The following is a 17,537-nucleotide window of genomic DNA, read 5'->3' on the forward strand; positions in this document are numbered from 1 at the left end:
GCCGCAAAACCTAAACCTATAGGCGAGGGTCTGGGTGGGCATCTATCGTAGCGGGCCCCGGACAGGGCACCCTCGTTGCTGGAGCCTCCAGACTAGGCACCCTTGTTGCTGGAGACTCCGGACTGGAGACTGTCGCTGGAGGCTCCGGACTGGACAACGTCGCTGGAGGCTCCGGACTGGAGGCCGTCTCTGGAGGCTCCGGACTGGAAGCCGTCTCTGGAGGCTCCGGACTGGAGACCGTCGCTGGAGGCTCCAGATTGGAGGCCATCGTTGGAGGCTTCGTGCCATGACTCCTCACTGGAGGCTTCCTGCCATGACTACTCACTGGAGGCTTCGTGCCGTGGATAAACACTGGAGGCTTCTTGCCATGGATCATCACTGGAGGCTTCGTGCCATGGATCATCACTGGAGGCTTCTTGCCATGGATCATCACTGGAGGCTTCGTGCCATGGATCATCACTGGAGGCTTCTTGCCATGGATTATCACTGGAGTGGAGAGACACACAGGAGGCCTGGTTCTGGGAGCAGGCACAGGACTCACCAGGCTGGGGAGACATACATGATGATTAGTCCTTGGCCGAGGCACCGGATAAACTGGGCCGTGGAGGCGCACTGGAGGTCTCGAGCTAAGAGCCTGCACAACCCGTCCTGGCTGGATGGTGACTTTGGCCCGGCATGTGTGGGGCTCAGGCACAGGATGCACTGGGCTGTGCAGACGCACTGGAGACACAGTGCGCAGAGCCGGCGCAGGATATCCTGGGTCGTGGAGACATACTGGAGGTCTGGAGAGCAGGGCTGGCACAATCCGTCCTAGCTGGATGCTCACCCTAGCCCGGCAGATACGGGGAGCTGGGATGTAGCACGGTGCCTGACCAGTACGACGCCCGCCACGGTAAGCACGTGGAGTTGGCTCAGGTCCAACCTGACTCTGCCACACTCCCCGGCTGCCTCTCGGGCTTCCTTGCCAGCTGCATTCCCTCATAACGTTGCCACTCCGCTTTAGCTGCCAACTTCGCCTTCCTCTCTGCTTCTACCTGCTCCCAGGGCAGGCGATCCTTCCCGGCCAGGATCTCCTCCCAAGTCCAGGATCCCTTGCCATTTAAAATGTCCAGTCCCCTTCTTACCACGCTGCTTGGTCCTTTGGTGGTGGGACGTTCTGTCACGGCTGTTGAAGGATGAGGACCAAGGTGCAGTGTGGTGAGCGTACATTTTATTTTATTTAAGAAATGACGCCGACAAAACAATAAACAATACAAAACAAACCTTGACGCTTAAGGCAATGTGCCATCAAAAAAAGTTAACTTCCAACAAACACAGGTGGGAAAAAGGGTACCTAAGTATGCTTCCCAATCAGAGACAACGATAGACAGCTGTCCCTGATTGAGAACCATGCCCGGCCAAAACATAGAAATAGAAAATCATAGAAACACAAAACATAGAATGCCCACCCCAACTCACACCCTGACCAAACCAAAATAGAGACATAAAAAGGATCTCTAAGGTCAGGGCGTGACACAGACACTGGAATGAGGGCTTTGCATAGACGCTTTGTTGAGTGGGACTATAAAAAGAATGCCTGGAATGTTATTAACCGGTTCCCATGCTTTTAAAATAACAATTCTGTTCCGGAACAGTATGGATCACTTTCATTCAAGGTTCCGTTTTGGTTCTTTGAAACATTTAGTTATTTTCTGGTTTTCGGTTCTGGCCCCTGAACAGAACAGAGGCATATCACTGCTATACACTGTACCAGTCTAGTCCTGGAGCGCTGGTAGAACAAAGCAACACACTTAATAGGTTCAGTCTCGTCTGGAGGACCAACAGAGACTTTCAGGCTTATACAAGAGATCCATATCTACAGCCTGTCTGAGAACCAGCACTGTCAGCTCCTATAGACCAGAAAACACGACGAGTTGACATTACATTACTCAGTCTCAATATTAAACATTTACATTTACATTTAAGTCATTTAGCAGACGCTCTTATCCAGAGCGAAGAGAAAAAAATCCTCATTAACTACAATACAGCTCCATTTCTTGAAATTCAGCGGTGGAATTGGGAGGGATATGGCTGCTTTTAGAGCAGATGGAAATACAGACTTTATATATTTCGATGTGTTTCAGAATCATTTAGAAGGAGGCTTATACTGTATTTTAGTGATGTGAAGGAATAGAGTGAATCCATACTCTACCTCCGGTAAGATCTACATTATGCTTTTCTTACTGCACACCAACTATCTCTGCCTCCTGTAGACCTCCAGAAAAGGGCCCGATATTGATTTTAAGATTTTAGTTTTTTTCATTTCTTTAGGTGGATTTTTGGATTTTTTTTGTTTACTCTCTTATTGATTGATGGCAATAACTTTCCCATTGAGCTGAGCCAACTGTCATCTCACTGAAGGAAATATGAGCTTCCCCCACTGTTATAACGCAACTTCGATTTCCTGTTTGTGAGAATGTCAAATATTTACTCACTCTGAACAAGTGTGGATAGGAGCTACTTAGACTCAGCTATCATGTCTTTACTCTCTTCTCAGCCCATACCCAAGAAGACATATTCCTGGCCAATATTCAGACTTTAACGGGTGCAGCAGGAGTCATGTTTATGGGACGGTTGGTCTGTGGCTCATTATAATGTTGGGACCTCCTGGGAGAAGTGGGGAAAGGGTTAAGTGATGCCAAAGGCCGGGCTAAGGCCACAGGCCACATGATTGTTGCCGGTAAATCACTGGGAGGAAGCAGCCGAGAGAGAAGAGTGACTGTGTTTCAAACTCAAAGTAGACAGCCCCTCGGCCCTAAACCCTCAGCCCTTGAATGACGTTTTACATCGTCACATCCGAGTGTACCTTAAATGTCCCTTGCCCAAGCGAGTGAGAGTGATGATCGGAGAGGCAATGTCCTTGGTGGAAATTGAGTTTTAAAGTTGAGTTTTAAAAAACCTACCTAAAGCTTTTGATGTATATAGTAAGCTAACGTATCTAGCTAGCACTCCGGTCAAGTAGCTAGCTACAGTTACCCATAGCTGGCTAGCTAGTCTTATAGTTTGGTGATTTATTCCAACAATTTGACACTTTGCGGCCACAAGAGTTTGACATGTGACTACAGTTTGCATTGAATTGTGGGTCATATCAACCCCGCAAGTGACCAAGTTGTTCACTCGCTCCCTCGAGCTAAATCGAGGGTCAAGGGGGCAACGTAAGTGAATTGGACCTCCACTTAAGATGGCAAACAAACTGAATCTGGTTTCTATGGGGATTCCCCTGAGGGAAAGTGGCTAGTGCAAGGGCTGAAGGGGTAAAAATAACGTGTTTGGACTGCAGCCCGTGTCTGCCGGTGGTACGAGTGGAGCTGAAGCATTTTACGCCCCCTCTGCCGAGTGTAAAACGCTTTGACCAAAGGCTTATCAGGGGTACACACCGGTTCAGAGTGCCTGGGGGAGGGTGTATCTGTGATCTTGACACTGCTGGACAGGCAGGACTCGGACACCAGGGCCCCTCAGTACCTCCCCTCTGCGACCAATGGGCCTCAGTGTAAAACCACAGGGTCACAAATGTCTTGCCGCGCAGTCATTACCAACTGTGTGAAGTCAATACGCAGGATCTCAGTGCAAACTACATGGGTATGGTGTGAATCACAGGATGACAGGGCTACCTGAAAAATCACATTACAAACAGCAAGACCACTGTACAAACAAGCTTTACTGTCCATGCAACACCATCACTGTGCAAACTGCAGGATCAAAAAACAAAGTACGGTACATGAATAGGGTACAGTCAACAGGTCACACACATTGTCAGAGACTCATACATGACAAGATAACAACGTGATCCAAACCCTTTCCTCCTCTTCAATAATCTCACGCAGGGTGTGCGATAGGACAATGGAACACAGTTCCAGGCACATCAGCTTGTCTGTTGTGTTGCTGTGGTTAACCTCTGGAAGTCGTCATCTTGCCCTAAGATCCTTGACGCCTGAGAGTGGGGGTCATTTTGTGTGCCAGTCCAGTCAGTTAGAGGCCTTGCCCTAAGATCCTTGACGCCTGAGAGTGGGGGTCATTTTGTGTGCCAGTCCGTCAGTTAGAGGCATTGCCCTAAGATCCTTGACGCCTGAGAGAGGGGGTCATTTTGTGTGCCAGTTCGTCAGTTAGAGGCCTTGCCCTAAGATCCTTGATGCCTCAGAGAGGGGGTCATTTTGTGTGCCAGTCCGTCAGTTAGAGGCCTTGCCCTAAGATCCTTGACGCCTCAGAGTGGGGGTCATTTTGTGTGCCAGTCCGTCAGTTAGAGGCCTTGCCCTAACTCTGTTAGAAGTGTTGAAGCACACAGAGAAGCCCATTGACTGTGGGTGAATGCAGGCTGGCTCACTGGACATGCAGACGGTCCTCCCTGCTGCTGTTTTGGACTTTGTGTCTAATAGTTTTCTATGACTTTCTCATCTACTTTTCAGACTGTCATGAAACGAACTCAGTTGACCCCTCATTAGTGTTAATTAGTGTAATGTCTGAAGAGGGCAGTGGAGAAACAGACGATTCAAGTACAAAGGTATTGGGACAGTGCCCATCACTAGGCCATGTAAAATAGCTGTGTGTGTGTTGGTGTGTCCATGGTATATTCTTGGCACCACAACACTGGGCTTCAAAACCGTCAAACCGCCGCGACACACTACTAAAGAGTTCCCCTTCATGTCACAAGGTGGATTCAGGGAAGTAAATTCATATAGAAAATGTAGTTACAGAAGAAAAAGCTATTGCACATATTGGCCCTGTAAGTCAGTCATATTTATCGTTAAGCACTGAAAGAACAGACCGTATTAAGGTCAGCCTTTAGTGACGTAATTCTATTAAGTAAAACATCTACAGTATTTAAATCTAGTGACTAATTCATAAGAGATGGTTTTCTTCAATTTAGCCTATCACCCAAAGTCAAGCTTTCCTGTTTCTCATTGGAAAAACAACACTAGTCATTGTGATTGATGAATAAGCATGTCTGATAAGCAGAGGACCCAGTCCTGGTCTCCTGATATCCTGAACCGATTTCAGCCCATATTACACCCAGGGGTGTTTCTAGGATGTGAAGACATTTGGGGCTTAGCCCAAAGCCAGGAGGGGGGTCCGGGGAAGGAAATTGTTTTTTAAAAGCTAGATGCATGAATTTGATGCACTTTGAAATGAACATCGAGAGATTAGAACATTGAGAGATTAGATCTTTATCAGGTAACTTGCACCTTCCCACTTGCCAAAGCAGACACTGTCAGTACTCAAATACAATTGCTACTGTGGGTCTCTCTTCTCTGGAACAGTCTCTACACTGGAACACTCTCTACTCTGGAACAGTCTCTACACTGGAACACTCTCTACTCTGGAACAGTCTCTACTTTGGAACACTCTCTACTCTGGAACGTCCTCTACTCTGGAACAGTCTCTACTCTGGAACACTCTCTACTCTGGAACAGTCTCTACTCTGGAGCACTCTCAACTCTGGAACACTCTCTACTCTGGAACACTCTCAACTCTGGAACAGTCTCTACTCTGGAGCACTCTCAACTCTGGAACACTCTCTACTCTGGAGCACTCTCAACTCTGGAACACTCTCTACTCTGGAACACTCTCTACTCTGGAACACTCTCAACTCTGGAACACTCTCTACTCTGAAACACTCTCTACTCTGGAACACTCTCTACTCTGGAGCACATACATCTACAGTGTATTGCCAAAAACCACTCACCAACGTCAAACAGACTCTGACCTGTCCAATGAGCCAGGCTGATTAAAGAATCCCACAGTACCCAAACACCTTCTCACTCTCACTCTCTCACACACACTGTGCAGTATTTAGAATCCATAGAGCAGCTTTAAGTCTGTGTGATCACACCTCCTCTGCTTCTCTACATCACTTTCACTGTGTCATCTGTTGCTGTCTCTCTCGTCTGCCCTCTTCTGTAGCTGTCTCTTAGTTTAAGTTTAAGTTTTAATGTCACATGCACAAGTACAGTGAAATGCCTTTCATGCAAACCCAACAACACAATAATCTTTAACAATGTATTACTAGAAAAAAAGAAATAACATGAGAGATAAGAGTAATAAATATGAAATACACAAAGTAAGCATACTATATACAGAACATATTTGAAAAGTCTTCCTCCATCGATCCAGGGATACTGGATCGATAAAGGTAGATATGTAATGGGGTAAGGTGACTAGGCATCAGGATATAAGATAAACAGAGTAGCAACTTATATGATGATTGTATGTGAGTGTGCGGGTGTGTAGAGTCAGTATAAATGTACTGTATGTGCATATTATGTGTGAACAAATGATGGCGCGAGTGTGTGTGTATGTTGGTGTGTCAGTGTGTGTGTATGTTGGTGTGTCAGTGTGTGTGTATGTTGGTGTGTCAGTGTGTGTGTATGTTGGTGTGTCAGTGTGTGTGTATGTTGGTGTGTCAGAGTGTATGTATGTTGGTGTGTCAGTGTGTATGTTGGTGTGTCAGTGTGTATGTTGGTGTGTCAGTGTGTATGTTGGTGTGTCAGTGTGTGTGAGTGTTGGTGTGTCAGTGTGTGTGTATGTTGGTGTGGCAGTGTGTGTGTATGTTGGTGTGTCAGTGTGTGTGTATGTTGGTGTGTCAGTGTGTATGTTGGTGTGTCAGTGTGTATGTATGTTGGTGTATCAGTGTGTGTGTATGTTGGTGTGTCAGTGTGTGTGTATGTTGGTGTGTCAGTGTGTGTGTATGTTGGTGTGTCAGTGTGTGTGTATGTTGGTGTGTCAGTGGGTGTGTATGTTGGTGTGTCAGTGTGTGTGTATGTTGGTGTGTCAGTGTGTGTGAGTGTTGGTGTGTCAGTGTGTGTGTATGTTGGTGTGTCAGTGTGTGTGTATGTTGGTGTGGGAGTGTGTGTGTATGTTGGTGTGTCAGTGTGTGTGTATGTTGGTGTGTGAGTGTGTGTGAGTGTTGGTGTGTCAGTGTGTGTGTATGTTGTGTGTATGTTGTGTCAGTGTGTGTGTATGTTGGTGTGTCAGTGTGTGTGTATGTTGGTGTGTCAGTGTGTGTGTATGTTGGTGTGTCAGTGTGTGTGTATGTTGGTGTGTCAGTGTGTGTGTATGTTGGTGTGTCAGTGTGTGTGTATGTTGGTGTGTCAGTGTGTGTGTATGTTGGTGTGTCAGTGTGTGTGTATGTTGGTGTGTCAGTGTGTGTGAGTGTTGGTGTGTCAGTGTGTGTGTATGTTGGTGTGTCAGTGTGTGTGTATGTTGGTGTGGGAGTGTGTGTGTGTTGGTGTGTCAGTGTGTGTGTATGTTGGTGTGTGAGTGTGTGTGTGTTGGTGTGTCAGTGTGTGTGTATGTTGGTGTGTCAGTGTGTGTGTATGTTGGTGTGTCAGTGTGTGTGTATGTTGGTGTGTCAGTGTGTGTGTATGTTGGTGTGTCAGTGTGTGTGTATGTTGGTGTGTCAGTGTGTGTGTATGTTGGTGTGTCAGTGTGTGTGTATGTTGGTGTGTCAGTGTGTGTGTATGTTGGTGTGTCAGTGTGTGTGTATGTTGGTGTGTCAGTGTGTGTGTATGTTGGTGTGTCAGTGTGTGTGAGTGTTGGTGTGTCAGTGTGTGTGTATGTTGGTGTGTCAGTGTGTGTGTATGTTGGTGTGTCAGTGTGTGTGTATGTTGGTGTGTCAGTGTGTGTGTATGTTGGTGTGTCAGTGTGTGTGTGTATGTTGGTGTGTCAGTGTGTGTGTATGTTGGTGTGTCAGTGTGTGTGTATGTTGGTGTGTCAGTGTGTGTGAGTGTTGGTGTGTCAGTGTGTGTGTATGTTGGTGTGTCAGTGTGTGTGTATGTTGGTGTGTCAGTGTGTGTGTATGTTGGTGTGTCAGTGTGTGTGAGTGTTGGTGTGTCAGTGTGTGTGTATATTGGTGTGTCAGTGGTGTGTATGTTGGTGTGTCAGTGTGTGTGAGTGTTGGTGTGTCAGTGTGTGTGTATGTTGGTGTGTCAGTGTGTGTGAGTGTTGGTGTGTCAGTGTGTGTGTATGTTGGTGTGTCAGTGTGTGTGAGTGTTGGTGTGTCAGTGTGTGTGTATGTTGGTGTGTCAGTGTGTGTGTGTGTTGGTGTGTCAGTGTGTGTGAGTGTGCATAGAGACTGAAATAAAAGACGCAAGGTAAACTCTGTCCGTGTAGCTATTTCCTTAGCTATTTATCAGTCGTATTCCTTAGTGTCAGACTTGATGCACCGGTACCTCTTGTCGTGTGGCAGCAGAGATAATAGTCTATGACTTGGGTGGTTGGGGTCTTTAATGATTTTCTGGGCCTTCTTTTCAGACCGCATGATATAGAGGTCCTGGACGGGAGGGAGGGTACAGCTGTACAACTTTTTCAGGATGTGAGGGCCCATACCAAACTTTTTCAACCTCTTGAGGGGTTTGCGCCTCCTTCACGACTGTGCGTGTGTGTTTGGACCATTTTAAGTCATCAGGGATTTGGACTCGAGGAACTTACACGACCCGATGTCACAGGAAGGCCAAAAGGATCATCAAGGACAACAACCACCCGAGCCACTGCCTGTTCTCACCGCTACCATCCAGAAGGCGAGGTCAGTACAGGTGCATCAAAGCTGGGACCGAGAGACTGAAGAACAGCTTCTATCTCAAGGCCATCAGACTGTTTAATAGCCATCACTAGCCGGCTACCACCCGGTTACACAACCCTGCACCTCAGAGGCTGCTGCCCTATGTACATAGACATGTAATCACTGGTCACTTTAATAATGTTTACATACTGTTTTACTCATTTTGTATGTTTATACTGTATTCTACTGTATTTTGGTCAACGCCACTCCGACATTGCTTGTCCAAATATTTATATATTTCTTAATTCCATTATTTTACTTTCAAGATTGTGTGTATTGTGTGTATTGTTGTGAATTGTGAGATACTACTGCACTGTTGTAGCTAGGGAACACAAGCATTTCGCGACACCCGCAGTAACATCTGCTAAATATTTGTGTGTGACCAATACAATTTGATTTGATTTGGTGACGAGCTTGGAGGGGATAAGGGTGTTGAACGCTGGCTGCGCTGTAGTCGATGAACAGCGTTCTCACAGAGGTATTCCTCTTCTCTAAGTGGGTGAGGGCAGTGTGGAGAGCAATTGAGATTGGGTCATCGATGGACCTGTTGGGGCGATATGCAAATTGGAGTGGGTCTAGGGGGGCTGGGATGGTGGAGTTAATGTGGGCCATAACCAGCCTCTCAAAGCACTTCATGATTACAGAAGTGAATGATACAGGGTGGTAGTCATTGTGGCATGAAGCCTTAAGAGTTCTTAGGAACAGGGAGGATTGTGGTCATCTTAAAACATGTGAGGATTACAGACTGGGACAAGGAGAGGTTGAAAATGACTGTGAATATGCCTGGCAGCTGTTCTGTTCTGCGCACTCTCTTAGTATGCGTCCTGGAATAACGTCGGGGCCCGCGGCCTTAAGTGTTGATCTGATTAAAGACCCTTCTCACGTTGGCATCGGAGAGTAAGATCACACAGTCGGCTTGATCTTGTTGTCAAACCAAGCATAGAATGCGTTGAGTTGGTCTGGTAGAGAAGCATCGTTGGGCAGATCACGGTTGGGTCTTCCTTTGTAATCCGTAATGGACTGTAACCCCTGTCACATACCCGCGGGTGGTGGAGCCTGGGTAATATGATTCCACATTGTTCCTATATTGGACTTTTGCTTGTTTGATGACTGCGGAGGTCATAGTGGGCCGTCTGGTACTTATTCATGTCCTCTGTGTGCGGTAGCCATGCTCTTTAGTTTAGCGCCGACCTCTGTGTTAATCCAGGGCTTTTGATTGGAGAAGAATCAACCCCTCACCGTGGGTACAACGTTGCCGATGCATTTTCTGATGAAGCTGTTTCTGATGAAGCTGTTTCTGATGAAGCTGTTTCTGATTAATCTGCTTCTGATGAAGCTGTTTCTGATGAAGCTGTGTAGTAGACTGGTGTGTCTCTCTCCATCATATCCTATTCTTCTGTTGATGTCTCTGTGTCTTGTCTGGTGTGTCTCTCTCCATCATATCCTATTCTTCTGTTGATGTCTTTGTGTCTTGTCTGGTGTGTCTCTCTCCATCATATCCTATTCTTCTGTTGATGTCTCTGTGTCTTGTCTGGTGTGTCTCTCTCCATCATATCCTATTCTTCTGTTGATGTCTCTGTGTCTTGTCTGGTGTGTCTCTCTCCATCATATCCTATTCTTCTGTTGATGTCTCTGTGTCTTGTCTGGTGTGTCTCTCTCCATCATATCCTATTCTTCTGTTGAAGTCTCTGTGTCTTGTCTGGTGTGTCTCTCTCCATCATATCCTATTCTTCTGTTGATGTCTCTGTGTCTTGTCTGGTGTGTCTCTCTCCATCATATCCTATTCTTCTGTTGATGTCTCTGTGACTTGTCTGGTGTGTCTCTCTCCATCATATCCTATTCTTCTGTTGATGTCTCTGTGTCTTGTCTGGTGTGTCTCTCTCCATCACATCCTATTCTTCTGTTGATGTCTCTGTGTCTTGTCTGGTGTGTCTCTCTCCATCATATCCTATTCTTCTGTTAAAGTCTCTGTGTCTTGTCTGGTGTGTCTCTCTCCATCATATCCTATTCTTCTGTTGATGTCTCTGTGTCTTGTCTGGTGTGTCTCTCTCCATCATATCCTATTCTTCTGTTGATGTCTCTGTGTCTTGTCTGGTGTGTCTCTCTCCATCACTCTAGTGGTTAGAGTGTTGGACTAGTAACCGAAAGGTTGCAAGTTCAAATCCCCGTTCTGAATATCTATATTTGCTCAGTGCTATGATGCAGACCCTGATAGAGTGACAGGCGTTTTGCTGAGTGAAGACATTGACATCTAACCAGTGCTGTAGTGGTGGGGAGGGGCCAAGGGACATGAGTGGTCCACTGCCAATCTCAACCAATCACAGCAGGCCCCGTGTCACTCCAGGGGCTTCTTGCAGTGCCTGTTACTGCCTAGTGCAGTATATTGGACTGTTCATTTTTCTCATAGATATTTGTCAGTAGAACATTGTTTTTAATACTGCATAGCACAAGTCCTGTGTGGTTATGGAAACCCATAGACTGAAATGTTTAAAAAAACAACGTTTTACGATCAAAGGTTCAGGGCTGGATCAAAAACATCCCGGGCTGAGGCCCCCGGAAGTCCTGGCCTAAGGACGCCACTGACTACACCTCCTCCTACCTCCTCCTTCTACCCCCCCCCCTTTCTCAACGACTACTGTCGTCCCTCTCTGGCTCCCCTGGATGTTATCCCGGGTGATATGCATTAATGCTCTGCTCCGTTCCACTGTTGCATAAGCAGGTCTGCAACCCGTCCCTTAATACCTTACACTCTCTGTACCTGTCTACCATCTAGCACTGACCCCTCTCTCCACTACCACTGCTGCTCAACATATGGTGTAGAGGAAGTACAGGAACAAGCATATGCTGAATATCAGAAGGGTTTAGGTACAATAGAAAGCAGTGGAAAGGGAGTGTAGAAAGTGAGCGAGAATACAGCACAGTATCGGAAAAGACTAGCCGATTCACTATCACTATTTGAAGTGTCCAAAAACATAGACAAGCCCAGCTAGTTAGGGACCCATGGGAGAGGGTTTCTCTGTAGCAGACCGCTCAGCTTCGTCTGTGTCGTACCAGCTCCTGTAGAGGAGAGCAATTAGAGAAATTACAATCTGAAAATCTCTTCTGCACCAGAGGGTTCTGCGTCATTAGGCAGCAGAAGGCTGCTGTAGTGTGTGTGTGGTGTGTGTGTGTGTGTGTGTGTGTGAGCCTGTCAGTGATCACTAACATTGCCCAGACTTTTTAAAACCCCAACCCGACCTGGGCCCAGTTCCCCAAAAGCATCTTAAGGCTACGTTCATCTTAGAACCATAAGAGGCTTTTGGGAAACCGGCACAGACAGAAAGTAGGTATTTCCAGCCCTGACAGTAGTGTGTACAAAACCTGCAACCAGGGTAGAATCCAGGGGCCAGGTGAGGTGTCAGCCAGTTGAGTTGTAGTAAGTCCTGGGGACAGGGAGACACTCTCTCTCTCTCTCTCTCTGTCTGCCTATCTCTCTCTCTCTCTCTCTCTCTCTCTCTCTCTCTCTCTCTCTCTCTCTCTCTCTCTCTCTCTCTCTCTCTCTCTCTCTCTCTCTCTCTCTCTCTCTCTCTCTCTCTCTCTCTCTCTCTGTCTGCCTCTCTCTGTCTGCCTCATGTCTCCAGTCTGTCCGCTCTGACCTGGGCTGCAGCCATGGGTCTGTTCTGGCCAGCCAGAAGGATAGCACCCTGTCCTGTCTGGCACCTCATGCCTAGTTTTGAAATGACATATTGTTGATTTTAATGGGACAATTGCAGTGGGAGGGTTTTATTCAACTTCCAAAATACACACACGCAGGCATGCTCAAATGCGCACACACACACACACAAATATGCACACATACGCACTCCAAATGCATGCACCCACTGGGACACACACAAACAAACGCAACCAGGTTATAAGTTGACATTAATGACTTCCGATCTTTAAAAAAATGGAGAAATGGGAAGTAGTGCTGCGGCCGTAATGGAAGTGGGATGAATAGTTAATATGTGTTTCTGGTGAAGACTGGCAGCAGCATACCTGAACACTGAGTGCTAGGCACAGGCTACAGAACAGAGAGGGGGAATTGTTCAAGCATTACGTTATGCAGAGTATGTGACTTGTGTGATTAAGTACAAGCACTCCAAAGTGGCACTCAAATTACATTGAGTCACACACTCTAGGCTGGGGGGATGGAGGTGGTGTTGCCTTCGACTCCGTCTGGTCACTCAGGCCAAGGGACAGACAGACAGACATCAAATGCAATATTATTTGTCACATACACATGTTTAGCAGATGTTATTGAGGGTGTAGCGAAATGCTTGTGTTTCAGTACAGTAATAGTACAGTAATATCTTACAATTCTCAACAATACACATAATACACACAATCCTAAAAGTTAAAGAATGGAATTAAGGAATATATAAATATTAGGATGAGCAATGTTGGAGTGGCATTGACTAAAATACAGTAGAATAGAATACAGTATATACATATGAGATGAGTAAAAATGTAAACATTATTAAAGTACAGTGTTACATTATTAAAGTGGCCAGTAATTTCAAGTTTATGTATATTTGGCAGCAGCTTCTAAGGTGCAGGGTTATGTAACTGGGTGGAAGCCACTCTCTTGGTCCTAGCTTTGATGCACCTGGACGGACCTCACCCTCTGGATGATAGCGGGGTGAACAGGCAATGGCTCAGGTGGTTGTTGTCCTTGATGATGTTTTTAGCCGTCGTGTGACATCAGGTGCTGTAGGTGTCCTGGAGGGCAGGTAGTTTGCCCCTGGTGATGCGTTGGGCAGACCGCACCACCCTTTGGAGAGCCCAGCGGTTGCGGGTGGTGCAGTTGTTGTACCAGGCGGCGATACAGCCCAACAGGATGCTCTTAATTGGGCATCTGTAAAAGTTTGTGAGGGTTTTAGGTTCCAAGCCAAATTTCTTCAGCCTCCTGAGGTTGAAGAGGCGCTGTTGTGACTTCTTCACCATGCTGTCTGTGTGGGTGGATTATTTCAGATCGTCAGAGATGTGTACGCCGAGGAACTTGAAGCTTTCCACCTGCTCCACTATGGTCCCATCAATGTGGACAGGGGCGTACTCCCTCTAATGTTTCTTGAAGTTCAATGTGTTTCCTGATATATTGTCTGTATGGGGGGTTACTATCCTTGCGGAAACCAGAAGTCCTCACAAGAGTAGTAAAACCAAGAAAATTGTGGGCACATTTCTCCGATCCCCACAAGGAAAAAGGAATGGGAATCAATTGTTTGGTCCCCACAAGGATAGCAAAACAAACGTGTGTGTGTGCTGTGTGTGTGCTGTGTGTGTGCTGTGTGTGTGCTATGTGTGTGTGCTATGTGTGTGTGCTGTGTGTGTTCTGTGTGTGTGCTATGTGTGTGTGCTATGTGTGTGTGCTGTGTGTGTACTGTGTGTGTACTGTGTGTGTTCTGTGTGTGTGCTATGTGTGTGTGCGTGGAAAGTGAAGGCAGCTCTTCTTGCAGATCACCAACTTTTGAAACACAGTGTTTCTTACTTCATTGATGTTCTGAAGTGAATCCTAACTTACAAAAGACATCTCAAAGTGAACCTCTGTTGTTGCACCTACTTCCCTGTAAATCCTGTCTCCAACTAAGTTGAAGAGAACACACGGTTTAGTCGATAAAGCGAGCAGACAACAACTTCAATTAGTGGGTAGCTCACATAAGAGCTGAACACACACAACCCGGCTCAAAGCCAGTCAACACCCCCCCAAAATCCCCCATCCAAATGTTCCCTATTAAACACAGCCTTATTTAGACATCACATGGGGGGTGGCGGCTGCCTTTGAATGTTTGCCTATGCACTTATTGTGGAGTCGAGTCGCAGCTGAGCGTGACAGAAGTTAATTGAAAAGGAGTGTGTTGTTGAGAAATGGACTACATCGCTTCAGTCACGACTCAGTGCCTTTCCCCTTGTTGTTGACACCACTGAGGATGGATTGACAGGGGAGGGGAAGAGATACATCTGAATCATTTGTGGCGGCCATTTTGTGGTGGGCTGTGTAGCATTGGACATTGGGCGTTGGGCAACAGCCTCTGAGCTCAATACATAAACACAGCAAAAAAAGAAACGTCCCTTTTTCAGGCCCCTGTCTTTCAAAGATAATTGGTACATCCGAACATATCACCTGCGGGACAGGTACAGGATGGTAATAACAACTTCCCGAGTTACATCAGGAACGCACAATCCCTCCATCAGTGCTCAGACTGTCCACAATAGGTTGAGAGAGGCTGGACTGAGGGCTTGTTGGCCTGTTGTAAGGCAGGTCTTCACCAGACATCACCGGCAACAACGTCACGTATGGGCACAAACACACCGTCGCTGGACCAGACAGGACTGGCAAAAAGTGCTCTTCACTGACGAGTCACGGTTTTGTCTCACCATTGGTGATGGTTGGATTTGTTTATCGTTATCGTCGAAGGAATGAGCGTTACACCGAGGCCTGTACTCTGGAGCGGGATGTCATGCATAGGTGTAATAGGTGGCAGGGAAGTCAGGCGCAGGAGAGTCAAATGGAGTGTAAAATGGAGTCTTTTAATAAAGTCCACGGAGTATGCTCCATAACACTAAATGTACATAAACAAACAAACAGGGGTACGAGGACCCGACGCGCACCTATACAACAATCACACTACACTGACAATAAAACAATCTCTGACAAAGACATGAGGGGAAACAGAGGGTTAAATACACAACAGGTAATGAATGGGATTGAAAACAGGTGTGTGGGAAGACAAGACAAAACCAATGGAAAATGAAAAAAGGATCAATGATGGCTAGAAGACCGGTGACGTCGAACGCCGAGCACCGCCCGAACAAGGAGAGGCAACGACTCCGGCAGAAGTCGTGACACGGGATCGATTTGGAGCTTGAGGGTCTGTCATGGTCGGGGTTGTGTCACAGCATCATCGGACTGAGCTTGTTGTCATTGCAGGCAATCTCAACGCAGTGCATTACAGGGAAGACATCTTCCTCCCTCATGTGGTACTCCTTCCTGCAGGCTCATCCTGACATGACCCTCCAGCATGACAATGCCACCAGCAATACTGCTTGTTCTGTGTATGATTTCCTGCAAGACAGGAATGTCTGTGTTCTGCCATGGACAGCGAAGATCCTGGATCTCAATCCCATTGATCACGTCTGGGACCTGTTGGATCAGAGGGTGAGGGCCAGGGCCATTTCCCCCAGAAATGTCCGGGAACTTGCAGGTGTCTTGGTGGAAGAGTGGGATAACATCTCACAGCAAGAACTGGCAAATCTGGTGGAGTCCATGAGGAGGAGATGCACTGCAGTACTTAATGCAGCTGGTGGCCACACCAGATACCGACTGTTACTTTTGATTTTGACCCCCCTTTGTTCAGGGACACATTATTTCATTCAGTCACATGTCCGTGGAACTTGTTCAGTTTATGTCTCAGTTGTTGAATCTTGTTATGTTCATACAAATACTTACACGTTAAGTTTGCTCGTTTCTTTTTTTGCTGAGTTTAGTTGTGCTTAAAGGCTAGAAGGCGTGCAGGGAAGGCTGTGTTGTCCATGAATGGAATGACTAATGTCTGAGGAAAATGATTACACCTACACACACTGCTATTGCATACGTGACTGAACTGTAATCAACACCCCAAATCCTTATTTCTAAAATCTCAGAGAAAACCATCATCCAAGAATGCCATTTTATTGAGGTTTCCATGGGAACAGTAATTTGATGCCGACGATGCAGACCTTTATTCAGATCAGAGCATAGCTTTGCACTAAGCCCCATGATGGCACTGCTCGTTGACTGGTTTCATCACTGCTTGTATTATAGAGCTGTCTGGGGCGCAGCGCCCTAGCATTGGGTTCTGCAGGGTTGCTATAGAACAGGTTGATCCTGGGCCAAATGAGAGTGGCAGTGAGTGGGCCGTCACTGTCTGAATCATCCTAAACCACAGAGAAACTTTCTCTCTCTCTCTCTCTCTCTCTCTCTCTCTCTCTCTCTCTCTCTCTGCCTGTTGCACACTGAACAATGCAGGCTTGATACACTCACTGCTGAATGTACTAGAGTTGAAGCTGATGTCTGTTGCATCCCAAAAATATACATTTAATAACCCCTCCCTCTTCCCTCCTTCCCTTCCTCCCTTCCTCCCCAACGTTTTAAACAAATATGTAACTCCTGTTGTAGTTTGTGTAGACCTGCAGTATGCACAGCACAGCCCTCACCCTCATACTGCTTGCTAACAGGCTTCGATGGCTACATCCATGTCACTGCTCCTCCTAATCACCCGCCTCATTCATCTTCCCCAGCCCAGGAAGGAGGGGCGACGGGACAGGCAATGGAATTATTCCCATTTGGAATCATTCATTTCCCCAGGGCAGCACAAATGGGAATATATCCGTTATTAATAATGTGACAGAGGGATCCAAAAACAGCCTCCCAATGACAGAGATGGATGGGAGTAGGTGAGGAGTCAGCCTTTAGCTTAGAGACTATCCACAGGCCGTGCTGTTGGAACATTACTGCTGATGGAAAAATGTTCATATTCTACACCTACAATTGCCATGTATGAATACATTCTAATTAGTATGTACTACGATTAGTAGACAGCATGTAGTTTTAGGAAGTAGTAGGCAAGACGTGAATACCCATACATTCACACCAGTGGGGGCTGCTGAGGGGAGGAAGGACAATGGTCAATGGAATGATATCAACCACGTGTTTGATGTGTTTGATGCCATTCCATTGACTCCATTTCCGGAATTATAATGAGCCGTCCTCCCCTCAGCAGCCCCCGCTGATTCACAAACATACCACACACACACACACACACACACACACACACACACACACACACACACACACACACACACACACACACACACACACACACGACACACACACACACACACACACACACACACACACACACACACACACACACACACACACACACAC

Source organism: Oncorhynchus nerka, linkage group LG5 (genome assembly GCF_034236695.1).
Source record: "Oncorhynchus nerka isolate Pitt River linkage group LG5, Oner_Uvic_2.0, whole genome shotgun sequence".
Lineage (NCBI taxonomy): Eukaryota > Metazoa > Chordata > Actinopteri > Salmoniformes > Salmonidae > Oncorhynchus > Oncorhynchus nerka.